This window comes from Cryptomeria japonica, chromosome 7 (assembly GCF_030272615.1).
Source record: "Cryptomeria japonica chromosome 7, Sugi_1.0, whole genome shotgun sequence".
NCBI classification, from domain to species: Eukaryota; Viridiplantae; Streptophyta; class Pinopsida; order Cupressales; family Cupressaceae; genus Cryptomeria; species Cryptomeria japonica.
The window spans coordinates 582,074,643-582,089,482 of NC_081411.1; the positions used below are offsets into that span (position 1 = coordinate 582,074,643).

A 14,840-nucleotide genomic window follows, 5' to 3' on the forward strand; every position below is an offset into this window, starting at 1 on the left:
CAGTTTGGGCTTACAGAACTACATGGAAAACAACAACTGGGTTTACACCTTTAGAGCTGCTTTATCGAAAAACAACGATGTTACCCATAGAATTTGAACACAAAACTTTGAGGACAACTCTTGAACTCAATATAGAGATATCTGAAGCACAGAAGGACCGTCTCCTGCAGTTAAATGCTTTGGACGAAATGAGAAAGGCCGCCCTGCAGCATACAGAAGCAATCCAACAACAAAGGAAGAAATGACATGATTAGCACATCAAAACCAGAAAATTTGCTAGCTGGAGATTGGGCTCTGTTATATGATTCCAGATATCAAAAAAACCAAGGTAAGCTCACAACACGCTGGCTTGGCCCCTATGAAATTGAAAATGTGTTCGACAATGGAGCTGTACAGCTGGTAACAATAGACCCAGTCCGCTTCAAATTGCTAGTGAATGGCCACCGACTCCGGTTGTACCACAAACCAGTCTCCAAGGAAGAATTCATGCAGCAGTTCGTTCAGGTTCCTCTTGCTACTCTTCCTGCAGCCGAAGGTTTTAGCCTTTCTCCTGCAGCATTACCGTAATTTTCAAAAAAGCATGCCCATAATAAAGGTTTTGTTTTTAAAAAGGAAACCCCTTTTTCTCCATTTTCATTTATCGCCCCCATTTCACTTCTTTATCTTCCATCCATCCATCCCGTCCATCCATTCCATCCGTTCATTTCATCCGCCCATGTCACCCATCCACTTCATCCGTCCGCATCAACCTTAATCAAGATATCTTTTCCACTTGTCAATTCATGCAGACGCCGTCATCTTTCTTCACACGTACGTGCAATTATCAAAGGTACGCCATATATTTTTTTATGACATATTTGATTTATTTCATTCTATTCATTTACTGCTATGCATGTACCGGTCATTATTACCCGAATTTCTACCTGTTCTTTACGACATGTGAGGACACATGTCATACTTTAAGTAGGGGGCAGGGTAATCCATCTTTTAAAAATTGTCTTTTTGTCGCTGCCATAACTGCAAAATAATCTTTCTTTAATACTTTTCTGGTACTTTCCAAATATGATCGCATGTCCTTCTTTATTGCATGTTTTTCTTGTAAATTACGATTAAGACTGCTTGTTCAAAAATTTCATTTTTAGAAAAAAGAAAGAAATGTGACGGTACAAAAGAAGAAAAACCAGAGCAGAAAAGGAAACCGAGAATTTGAATCTTTAGCAAGGAATTGAGTTCAGCTAAAGGAAAACTACAAACATGGGTGGTCAGTTGGTGCGAATTGAGCCTGTAGCTCATGAATTGTTATTGCAAAATCCGCAAACAGTCCACGCATTCAACCTCTGTAGATGGTTAAATTATTTCTTGAGCTTAAATGATTTTGATGAGGAGGCTGTTGGAGAATTTTTGAGAATTTTTTTTGAAGAGGAAGCCACCGTATATGGTCTAACGGTTGTTGCAACCGAAAACAGAATTGTTGAAGTAACCGGGCTTCCAGCCGTTGGAGAAAACTTTTCTTCAGACGTTGCAGCTGCAAGGGGTGAGTTTTCAATGCCTACTGATGGACCTCTAGAAGTCTCCAAGCAGGGATGCAAGCGCGTATCGTTGCCTCCTCTTTATTCAGAATATGCTACTTACATAATCAGGTATTTGACCTGTGAATGTCGTTTTTCCTATCTACATTCTCATCATTTTAAATTATTGAGCCATATGAGGCATGGGTTAGTTATAAATGTTCCAAATTTCTTGTTAAATTTTTTAGAACAAAGTGCCCACGGAACTCAACAGGGGAAAGATAATTCTGTCGCTCATCATGGCCTTATTAAATTACTGATTGAGTGGTCTTTGAGGGATGTCTCACCTCTCTCCTGGCAACAATTTGTTACCCAAAAGAGTTTGCAAATTCCACAACCCTGTGGTAGGGCAGAGCCCTCTGAACAAACAAGGAAGAGAAAAGCTACCAGAACACCTCCTACAGCCGCATCAGTGCCAAGAACGGTTTCCACAAGGAAACTATCTAAGACCTCCCCTGCTTCACCGCAACCAGAGGTGATTGTAATTTCAGAAGGGTCTGTTGAGTCCGAATTTAATGTTTCTCAGAATGTGTCCGGGAATGTTGCTCAGAGTTCGTTCGTTCCTGAAGAGGAACAAGTTGAGACAAAAGAAACAGGGCATAATGAGCAAGAGTTACCAAATCTTGATGATTTGGCTACTGCTTCTATGCAATTTTCAGAAGAAGCACGAACTTCTCCACCGCAGCAACAAGAAGAATTTATCTTGCAGCAAGAGCAAGAACAGACTGAACAATTGAATGTGCCTAGTGAAGTTGTATTTCACTCTGCAATTTGTAAAGCCATTGTTGTGTATAAGAGAACGTTTTTAATTGAGTTTCTGGAATATGTTAAAGCTAATTGGGAAACAGTTACATTGCAAACCCTGACTTTTCGACACATAGCCTAGACTGCCATGCAACAAAGTCTATGGGAAGTAGAAAAGAGGAAATTGAAAAAGAAAATTGAAAGTCAGAAGCAGGAAATTGTTGAGTTGAAAGCAAAAATGGACGAAATGTTAAAAGTAACTGGTCAGATTATGGATTGTAGACCACCACCCAGAGTTTATGCTCTGTGCCTTAAAGAACTGTTTTTATGCTTTCCATTGATGACAATTTCCAGAAACCAAGATCCTATAATTCATACTACCAAGGAATTCTATGAAGCATACCAGGCAGCCCCTAACTGGTTAAGGAATTCTCTGTGTGAATTTTATTTGCATGGTTTTTTAATACCATTTGAAACAGAATGGAATCCTCTTTTATATATTTGTGATATTCATTTGAGAGCATTTATGTCATGGGCAACAAATGAGGCGAATTATGGCAGGTAGTGAGAAACATATGAGGAAGCTGAGAAAACAGAGCCTGTTCCATTACGTTTTCAAAGTTCAAACCCCCATGGAATGTTGAAAGATTGGTTTGCTCTGACATATGGTATTAATAATGTTTCAGCAAGAGCGAAAATATTTGATATCAGAAAACAAGTATATGATGAATTCCAGGCACAACAATATTCATTTTCGAAACTGGCATACACCAGAAGTGAGAAAAGATGGGAGAGATTAACTGTTGGGTTAAGAAAGTCAGAACCACATGGTCCCCTAAATTTCACAGCAGCTCTCAAACGAACCAGTAGATATATTCAATTGGGACTTCAAACAAGATTTGAACTGTGGTTGCCGTTGACATTCAGACCCCTTGTGCTAATGTGGCCACTTTATCCTCACCAGGCTACAAATCTTAACAATGAATTAGAAGACCGAAGGTATGAAAGATGCCGGGATTTCAGAGGATTTTATTACAAATTTGGAAATCCGTTTCAGAGTCATGTAGCAACCACCGACTTCAGAGAAACCACCAGGAAAGTTAATGCTGGAGGACCAGCATTGGGCTAAGTAGGGGGCAGTGATGAGCTTAAAATATGCTCATAATTTGGATGTTATGATAAATTTTTAAATGCCTTTACTTTTGTTATTTCATGGCTGTTCAAACTTTGTTGAAACCTTTTATTGGGATATCCTGTAACAAGATATTTTTATATTCCTGCAGCTCATTGTGTTGACTTGATTGCATTTATTGCCCCGTTGACTCCGTAAAATGACTGGTATATCGTATACAGTTTTTGAATGATGAAGTAGATTTAAAATGTGTGATTAATGAATAGATATCGTGTATGTGCCATACGTCTTTTCTGTTGCCTGTTACCTTTTTTTTCGCAAGTTGTTGAAGAATGATCGAGTCAAGCGCAACCGATTTCGGCCTTGCAGTAAAGTCGATCTCCTGCACGACTTCGAGGGAGCTCCGGTGAAGACTCTTTGACCGAAACCATGGAAATTTTTTTTAATGACAGTCAATCTGGAAAGAGTGGAGCGCTAGATTCTCTCTGGATTGGGTTGAACGCATAAATTCATTTATGAAGTTTGTTCCTTGATTCGGGGATATATTTTACTTCCACGTCTTTTTTTGATAGGGTTAGTTAGTTAGTTGCTCTCCTGTTTTTAAATAAAGTTCTCCTGCGCGATAAAGAAGAAAAAAAAAAAAAAGAGATGATAGTTAGAGTAAGATAGAATCAGAGTAGTAGATATCATGTAAGAATCAATATGATAATGAAAGACAGAATCTGTTTAACCAGAGACAGAGTTTGTTGTTAGTTTCCATATCAACAAAACAATGTATATCATTATGTTTTTATGAATAAAGTTCAATGAAGTTCTGAGTTTGGCATCTGCGTAATCAGTAGATGCTTGCTAAGGAGGCCTACTTAGTAATTATCTATAGCTAGTTAGTTAGTTGTTCTTTCCTGTTAAGCTTCAGTTTGCTTTCATCTTTAATTTTTTTATATAAACTCAGACTTATATTGTTCCTGCAGGATAAGGAATCCATCACTGTGTCTGTTCCTGCAGCATAAGGCCACTTCATAGTTTGTGTTTCAGTTGTAGTTATCATGATTAAAACTGAAACACAAACTATGAAGTGGCCTTATGCTGCAGGAACAGACACAGTGATGGATTCCTTATCCTGTAGGAACAATATAAGTCTGAGTTTATATAAAAATTTTAAAGATGAAAGCAAACTGAAGTTTAACAGGAAAGAACAACTAACTAACTAGCTACAGATACTTACTAAGTGGGCCCCCTTAGCAATCATGATAACTACAACTGAAACACAAACTATGAAGTGGCCTTATGCTGCAGGAACAGACACAGTGATGGATTCCTTATCCTGCAGGAACAATATAAGTCTGAGTTTATAGAAAAATTTTAAAGATGAAAGCAAACTGAAGTTTAACAGGAAAGAACAACTAACTAACTAGCTACAGATACTTACTAAGTGGGCCCCCTTAGCAAGCATCTACTGATTACGCAGATGTCAAACTCAGAACTTCATTGAACTTTATTCATAAAAACAGAATGATATACATTGTTTTGTTGATATGGAAACTAACAACAAACTCTGTCTCTGGTTAAACAGATTCTGTCTTTCATTATCATATTGATTCTTACATGATATCTACTACTCTGATTCTATCTTACTCTAACTATCATCTCTTTTTTTTTTTTTCCTTCTCTCTCGTGCAGGAGGAAAACTTTATTTAAAAACAGGAGAGCAACTAACTAACCCTATCAAAGAAAGACGTGGAAGTAAAATATATCCCCGAATCAAGGAACAAACTTCATAAATGAATTTATGCGTTCAATCCGATCCAGAGAGAATCTAACGCTCCACTCTTTCCAGATTGACTGTCATTAAAATTCTTTCTCATGGTTTCGGTCAAAGAGTCTTCGCCGGAGCTCCCTCGAAGTCGTGCAGGAAATGGACTTTACTGCAAGGCCGAAATCGGCTGCGTTTGACTCAAACATTCTTCAACAACCTGCAAAACAAAAGGTAACAGGCAACAGAAAAGGCGTATGGCACATACACGATATCTATTCATTAATCACACATTTTAAATCTACTTCATCATTCAAAAACTGTATATGATATACTAGTCATTTTAGGGAGTCAACGGAGCAATAAATGCAATCAAGTCAACACAATGAGCTGCAGGAATATAAAAGTATCTTGTTACAGGATATCCCAATAAAAGGTTTCAACAAAGTTTGAACAGCCATGAAATAGCAAAAGTAAAGGCATTTAAAAGTTTATCATAACATCCAAATTATGAGCATATTTTAAGCTCATCACTGCCCCTTACTTAGCCCAATGCTGGTCCTCTAGCATTAACTTTTCTGGTGGTTTCTTTGAAGTCGGTGGTTGCTGCATGACTCTGAAATGGATTTCCAAACTTGTAATAAAATCCTCTGAAATTTCGGCATCTTTCATACCTTCGGTCTTCTAATTCATTGTTAAGATTTGTAGCCTAGTGAGGATAAAGTGGCTACATTAGCACAGGGGGTCTGAATGTCAGCGGCAGCCACAGTTCAAATCTTGTTTGAAGTCCCAATTGAATATATCTGCTGGTTCGTTTGAGAGCTGCTGTGAAATTTAGGGGACTATGTGGTTCTGACTTTCTTAACCCAACAGTTAATCTCTCCCATCTTTTCTCACTTCTGGTTTATGCCAGTTTCGAAAATGAATATTGTTGTGCCTGGAATTCATCATATACTTGTTTTCTGATATCAAATATTTTCTCTCTTGCTGAAACATTATTAATACCATATGTCAGAGCAAACCAATCTTTCAACATTGCATGGGGGTTTGAACTTTGAGAACGTAATGGAACAGACTCTGTTTTCTCAGCTTCCTCATATGTTTCCCACTGCCTGCCATAATTTGCCTCATTTGCTGCCCATGACATAAATGCTCTCAAATGAATATCACCAATATATAAAAGAGGATTTCATTATGTTTCAAATGGTATTAAAAAGCCATGCAAATAGAGTTCACACAGAGAATTCCTTAACCAGTTAGGGGCTGCCTGGTATGCTTCATAAAATTCCTTGACAGTATGAATTATAGGATCTTGGTTTCTGGAAATTCTCATCAATTGAAACCATAAAAACTGTTATTTAAGGCACAGAGCATAAACTCTAGGTGGTGGTCTACATTCCATAATTTGACCAGTTACTTTTAACATTTCGTCCATTTTTGCTTTCAACTCAACAATTTCCTGCTTCTGACTTTCAATTTTCTTTTTCAATTTTCTCTTTTCTACTTCCCATAGACTTTGTTGCATGTCAGTCTAGGCTATGTGTCGGAAAGTCAGGGTTTGCAATGTAACTGTTTCCCAATTAGCTTTAACATATTCTAGAAACTCAATTAAAAACGTTCTCTTATACACAACAATGGCTTTCCAAATTGCAGGGTGAAATACAACTTCACTAGGCACATTCAATTGTTCAATCTGTTCTTGCTCTTGCTGCAAGATAAATTCTTCTTGTTGCTGCGGTGGAGAAGTCTGTGCTTCCTCTGAAAATTGCATAGCAGTAGTAGCCAAATCATCAAGATTTGGTAACTCTTGCTCATTATGCCCTGTTTCTTTTGTCTCAACTTGTTCCTCTTCAGGAACGAACGAACTCTGAGCAACATTCTTGGACACATTCTGAGAAACATTAAATTCGGATTCAACAGACCCTTCTGAAATTACAATCACCTCTGGTTGCGGTGAAGTAGGGGAGGTCTTAGATTGTTTCCTTGTGGAAACCCTTCTTGGCACTGATGCGGTTGCAGGAGGTGTTCCGGTAGCTTTTCTCTTCCTTGTTTGTTCAGAGGGCTCTGCCCTACCAAAGGATGACGGTGAACTAGTAATAGCAACAGGTGTTGCTGTAGGAGAAACAACTGTAGGGGAAGGTGCTGCAGGAGAAGGGCATTGCCTTTTTTGAGAACGAGGGTCAGATTTTGGGGACCCTTCTGCCTTTGTTTTTCCTTTCTCTCTCCGAGTGGCAGACTTGGTTTGTACCCTAGCAGAGGATTCAGGTGCAAAAGCTGCAGGACCATGTGCTACAGGAGTAGATGACCCTTGCCCTATTCTACTGGTAGATGCAATTTCTTTCTTCTTTTTTTGAGGCCGTGGGGTAAGTACCCTAGGGGGTTGTGGAATTTGCAAACTCTTTTGGGCAACAAATTGTTGTCAGGAGAGAGGCGAGGCATCCCTCAAAGACCACTCAATCAGTAATTTAATAAGGTCATGATGAGCGAGAGAATTATCTTTCCCCTGTTGAGTTCCGTGGGCACTTTGTTCTAAAAATTTTAACAAGAAATTCGGAACATTTATAACTAACCTATGCCTCATATGGCTCAATAATTTAAAATGATGAGAATGCAGATAGGAAAAACGACCTTCAGAGGTCAAATACCTGATTATGTAAGTAGCATACTTTGAATAAGGAGGCAACGATACGCGCTTGCATCCTTGCTTGAAGACTTCCAGAGGTCCATCAGTATGCATTGAAAACTCACCCCTTGCAGTTGCAGCGTCTGAAGAAAAGTTTTCTCGAACGGCTGGAAGCCCGATTACTTCAACAATTCTGTTTTCGGTTGCAACAACCGTTAGACCACATACGGTGGCTTCCTCTTCAAAAAAAATTCTCAAAAATTCTCCAGCAGCCTCCTCATCAAAATCATTTAAGCTCAAGAAATAATTTAACCATCTACAGAGGTTGAATGCGTGGACTGTTTGCGGATTTTGCAATAACAATTCATGAGCTACAGGCTCATGTCGCACCAACTGACCACCCATGTTTGAAGTTTTCCTTTAGCTGAACTCAATTTCTTGCTAAAGATTCAAATTCTCGGTTTCCCTTTCTGCTCTGGTTTTTCTTCTTTTGTACCGTCACATTTCTTTCTTTTTTCCAAAAATGAACTTTTTGAACAAGCAGTCTTAATCGTAATTTACAAGAAAAACATGCAATAAAGAAGGACATGCGATCATATTTGGAAAGTACCAGAAAAGTATTAAAGAAAGATTATTTTGCAGTTATGGCAGCGACGAAAAGACAAGTTTTAAAAGATGGATTACCCTGCCCCCTACTTAAAGTATGACATGTGTCCTCACATGTCGTAAAGAACAGGTAGAAATTCGGGTAATAATGATCGGTACATGCATAGCAGTAAATGAATAGAATGAAATAAATCAAATATATCATAAAAAAATATATGGCGTACCTTTGATAATTGCACGTACGTGTGAAGAAAGATGACGGCGTCTGCATGAATTGACAAGTGGGAAAGATATCTTGATTAAGGTTGATGCGGACGGATGAAGTGGATGGGTGACATGGGCGGATGAAATGAACGGATGGAATGGATGGACGGGATGGATGGATGGAAGATAAAGAAGTGAAATGGGGGCGATAAATGAAAATGGAGAAAAAGGGGTTTCCTTTTTAAAAACAAAACCTTTATTATGGGCATGCTTTTTTGAAAATTACGGTAACGCTGTAGGAGAAAGGCTAAAACCTTCGGCTGCAGGAAGAGTAGCAAGAGGAACCTGAACGAACTGCTGCATGAATTCTTCCTTGGAGACTGGTTTGTGGTACAACCGGAGTCGGTGGCCATTCACTAGCAATTTGAAGCGGACTGGGTCTATTGTTACCAGCTGTACAGCTCTATTGTCGAACACATTTTCAACTTCATAGGGGCCAAGCCAGCATGTTGTGAGCTTATCTTGGTTTTCTTGATATCTGGAATCATATAACAGAGCCCAATCTCCAGCAGAAAATTTCTTGGTTTTGATGTGCTGATCATGCCATTTCTTCCTTTGCTGTTGGATTGCTTCTGTATGTTGCAGGGCGGCTTTTCTCATTTCGTCCAAAGCATTTAACTGCAGGAGACGGTCCTTCTGTGCTTCAGATATGTCTATATTGAGTTTAAGAGCTGTCCTCAAAGTTTTGTGTTCAAATTCTATGGGTAACATGGGTGTTTTCCCATAAAGCAGCTCAAAAGGTGTAAACCCAGTTGTTGTTTTCCATGTAGTTCTGTAAGCCCAAACTGCTTTAGGAAGTCTATTGCTCCAATCTTTTCTATGGATCTGCACTTTGTGAGGATCGCCTCAATTTCTCTGCTTGTTACCTCCGCCTGACCATTGGCTTGAGGGTGATAGGGGCTGGACTTCCTATGTTTGATTTTATAGTCATTAATTAGTGCAGTGATCAGATTCGACGTAAATTGAGCTCCTTGATCAGTTACAAGCTCTTTGAGAACTCCAAATCTTGTGAAAATTTGTTCATACAGAAATTCAACAACTTTGTTATCTCGGGCATGAGTCATAGCTTTTACCTCGACCCATTTTGTTACATAGTTCGTGCAAACTAGAATGTGTGACTTTCCATTTGATGGTGGATCAATTGGCCCTACAAAATCCATCCCCCATTTATCAAAAGGGGTGACTATTATCTGCGGATATAGTGACATTTCATCGGATTTAGTTGGTCTTCCCATACGCTGGCATTTGTCACATTTTCTTGTATAGGCCACAACATCCTTATGTAATGTTGGCCAGTAGTACCCTGTTGTAAGAACTTTCATTGATGTTCTTTTTGCGGCAAAATGTCCTCCACATGGTTCATCATGGCAAGAATGCAATATGTTATAAGTTTCATCTTCTCTTACACATCTTCGCATTACTTGATCAGGTCTAGTATAAAACAAACTATTTGCAATCTAGGAAAAGTTAAAACTTTTCTCTATTAACAATTTCTTTTCTTTTGGAAAAAAGTGGGCTGGTATTCTGTTTGCTGCTAGATAATTGACAATGTCTGCATACCAGGGTGTATGTGCAACGATGGAAAACAAGTGTTCATCTGGGAACCTATCATCAATGATCTTATGTTCAACAGGTGCAGTTGATTGAAGTGTTGATAAAAAGTCAGCTACAACATTAGCTCTCCCTGGTTTGTCAATTATGGTAATGTCAAACTCTTGTAACAACAGGAGCCAACGTGCCAACTTACCAGAGATGGCAGGTTTGTTCATCAGATACTTGATTGCTGCATGGTCAGTATGGACGAATATTTGATAACTTGTGACATAATGCCTAAATTTATTTAAAACATACACTACTGCAAGCAACTCCTTTTCTGTGATAGTATAGTTGAGTTGAGGACCTTGAAGGTTCTTGCTGATAAAGTAAATAACATGTTCAACTGAATTTTCTTTTTGACTCAGAACTGCTCCTATGCCAAAGTCAGAAGCATCAGCGTGTATGTGAAAAGACAAATTCCATTTTGGACCTTGAAGAACAGGGGCTTTAGTAAGCAAGTCCTTTAGTTGTAGGAAGGATTTTTCACAGGCCTTTGTCCACTCAAATTGGGAATCTTTTGTTAACAAAGCATAAAGTGGACTGACAATTTTACTGAAGTCTTTTATAAACTTTCTATAATACCCTGCATGACCAAGAAAACTTCTGACATCTTTCTGTTTTGCAGGAGTTTGTAAATTCTGAATTACTTCAATTTTAGCAGGGTCGACTTGAATTCCGTTCTTTGAAACATGATGACCTAGAACAATACCTTCTTTCGTCATTAGAAAACACTTCTCACTGTTTAGAGACAAATTTTGCTCTCTACACCATTTCAATACTTTTTCTAAATTCACCAGTGCTTCTTCGAATGTGACTCCATAGGTAGTGAAATCATCCATGTAAATCTCCATACATTCATGAGATATATTAGCAAAGATACTAATTACTGCTCTCTGAAATGTTGCTGGCGCATTGCATAGGCCAAAAGGCAAGTCCGAATAAGAAAATGTTCCCCATGGACAGGTAAAATTGGTCTTATCGTGATCTTCAGGGGCAATTTTTATCTGATTGTACCCACTGTAACCATCCAAAAAGGAAAAATATCTTTTGCCAGATAGTGAGTCTAGTACTTGATCTACAAAAGGTAGTGGAAAGTGATTTTTTTTAGTGGCACTGTTCAATTCTCTGTAATCTACAACATACTCTCCATTTTCCACCTTTCTTGGGGACAATGACTAATGGAGAAACCCATTGACTGTCAGAGATTGGATAAATAAAACCAGCATCAAGCAACTTTTGAAGCTCACTTTTAACTATTTCTCTAAGTGCTAGATTTACTCTTCTTTGAGGATGTCTAATTGGTGAACAATCTTATTTGATATATATCCTATGAGTACAAACTTGAGGATCTATTCCTTGCATGTCCCCATATTCCCATGCAAAAGTTTTATGCTGTTCTTGTAGCTATTCAGTCACCTCCAACTACTAGTTTGACAGAGATTTTGGCTTCTCCAAATGCTACCTTAGATTCTCTTTAGTAGGTTCATTCGTGTCGTCTTGATGAGCGAGATATCATCCTATTAGACATTTATCATTTGTTTGTTGAATCTCTCCTTGTCATGATGACAACATTAAGGACGCAAGCCATCTCTCCAATGTCAGCTCAGATCGAGATGCATATTCTTTTGGTTTGGACTCTCTTGTTCTCTCTCAACCACTCCATGATACTATCTTGACACATTGACATACACTCAAGTAGGGCAAAACAACATAAATAGACCCCAATCCAAACTTTCCAACCCTCACTTAATACCATCTTCAATTAGGACTTCTAGTTGTCTTGGATGCAACTCCCAATGCCAAGTAAATACTCACCATCACTAAGACCTTCATAAAACCCTTGAGGACTCTTCTCTTCTTCGTCCAAAAGCCAACCTACACCCCCCCTTCTGCCCTAATAGACATAAAGAAACCCACTTTTGTAGCACTGTCCTACTGTAATAGTCTTAATTTATTTTGGACAGTCAATGAACTTGGACCATTCCTTACCCATGGAACTTCAAACACAAGTAATTATGTTGGAGAACACTTCCACTTCACCCCTGACATCTAACCCAATCATCAAACTCACTTCTAAGTTTGCAAAGAGCAGCGATACAACTCACTGTCAAATTGTGATAGTCTTAAGGCTTTTGTGTGGACGGTCAAAAGATTGTTTGTTTGCTGTGGTTCTACAACTTGATAACCTTTGGATCACACCAAGGGGTCCCTCACACATCCCTCTCTCCCTTCACAAGATCTCCCAAGGACCAATATTGCACCTTCACCACCCAAAACTTCATGAAACCATGTTCTCAAACTGAGACACAGAAATAAGTACTTTCCAACCCAAAACTTCATGAAACCATGTTGTTCTCAGACTGAGACACAGAAATAAGTACTTTCCAATACATTAGCATGTTCCAAAATGCTCATGAGACTTTGAAAACACAAAAATATGGAAGAGATGACATTATATAAGTTCCCACCCATTTTGTGGGTTTCCAATGACTAGAAATTGAGATTTACATTATTACATGCTCATTGTTAACCCTAGTGAGGGTTTTGACAGTTTACACCAAAACTTTGATATCTCAGTCAAAACGTAATAAAAATGAATGAAACAAAGATCAAATTAAAGTAGTTTCAATTAATCTTCATTCCTAATGAGTTTGCAAAGCAGACGAATGAGATATCATAGAGAAAAACACCAAAGTACAGACTGTCACGTCTAAGAATTACAAGAAATGTGCAGGGAACTTCAAGATTTTTATTGGTTTTGTTTTCAAAAGTATATCAAACTTCACATTGATCGAGGATAGGCTTATTTAAATGTTCTTTGAGCCCTCTCCAACTGTTATAAGCAAATTTTGATCTTGCATTACCAACTAACACCTAATTACCCATATAAATGCAAAAGTTGCTTGACAACTTTGACGACATTTAACAACTTTGTCAAAATTTGATCCTAGAATCAACTTGTAAACTCCATGACTCAAAACTCATTTAAATAGGTCCAAATATATCTAAAAGAACCTTACGTATCATTAAACATCATATTTGACCTATTGAGACATTTGCATTATAGTGACAATTTTTGGCAATGTGACTCTAATAAGACTCAACACAACTCTTGATGGTCTCAATGACCTTTATTACATCAAATATGGTCTTTCAAGACCTTATTTATGACAAAAACTCAAAAACATGAACTTATCACAAATTTGGTCTCATGGTGGCCATCTTGTGCTAGGTGCCCCTGCACCAAGAGATCACAATTTTTTTTTCAGATTTTGTTAAAAATATGAACAAGGTATATTTTCAAAACATTCTACTTTATTGTTGACTATGTAATCTGATATGTTAGATTGTTTAAAAATATTTTCTTTATTAAATCTAATATTGGTTTTATACTTTTTGGCTTCAGGTGCAACACATATTCTCGATGGCGAATGTTTGGGATAACTCAACCAATTTGTTGCTACCTACTTCTTGGTGTAAGTTTCTTTCACCAGCCATTCATATTTTGTAGTGAAATGAAATTGGAGAAAACGTAAAATATTTTCTAAATGAAAGTTCAATACAAATTTGGGTTTTACTTGGTGATCCAAATGTGCAGGTACATGGGTTGATGAGAATTCACATGTCATTCATGATGTCAATGGGGTTTTCAAATTAAATGTAAAGGTGCTAGAAGGTCATCAATCAAATATCTTGGCATGGTGCATGCTCTATACAACTCGATATACATTATATTGGCATTATTTAAAATCAAGGCAATGCCTTCTATGACATTGAAAGAGACCAATTAGGTTGTCCCATTACAAGTTGATTGTTGATGTTAATTGTCTAGCCCTAATTTGTATCCTATTTCAACTTTGCTTAATAATAAATAAATTGACAAGTTGTAAAAGCTTCCTCATGGATTTGTTGTCTTTACTTAAAAATCACTATAAGTTATGTCTACTTTTCTGCAATATAACTACAAAATTTAATTTTTTCCCCTTGAAATAAACCTGCAATTCATACTACAAATTCATAATTGATCGTGAAGACAAATTAATCCATTGTAGACACGTCCATTCATATAAGTAAACAAATAAAATAAGAGACAATTCGAATTTTTTTGTAGTCATTTTATTTAACTCAATTGTACATGTGTTAGTCATAGATCTATCATCTAACCAAGAAATATATTTCTTTTGACTTATTGCATTGAGAGGAAGAAAATGGAAGCAACTTTTCAAAAAAGGCGGGAAACAAAAATTCAAAACTTGAAGACCTTTGTACAAGAATATATGCATTAACAAAGAGTAATAGTTGAAAATTGACGACTTTCCCATTTTGAAATCAACAAATGCACCTCTTTCAACTCATAATTTTCGAGAAGAGGAAAACGAAGAAACATGCTCTAAATAAAAGGCAGGAAACTTAGAATTTGAAAATTTAAAATTTTAAAACTTGTAAGTATAAGAAAAGAGGGAATAAAAGATCAGAAGTGATTAAATACATGTTGCTTGAACTCTTGAAGCCTCTTGATGCGTCCCTTGTAGTCTTCATCTTCAATCTCTGTCT

At 37.5% G+C, this 14,840-nt stretch overlaps 1 long non-coding RNA gene across 2 annotated transcripts in view; it reads left to right on the plus strand.

The window, feature by feature from the left end:
• LOC131048479 (uncharacterized) overlaps nt 1-14,116 on the plus strand; it is a 61,920-nt gene extending 47,804 nt beyond the window's left edge. For both annotated transcript variants that reach the window (XR_009358601.1, XR_009358600.1), the window contains 2 exons: nt 13,693-13,762; nt 13,885-14,116. This is a non-coding gene — a long non-coding RNA (uncharacterized LOC131048479). The remainder of the gene's footprint in view (nt 1-13,692; nt 13,763-13,884) is intronic.
• The last annotated feature ends 724 nt before the right edge of the window (nt 14,117-14,840 follow it).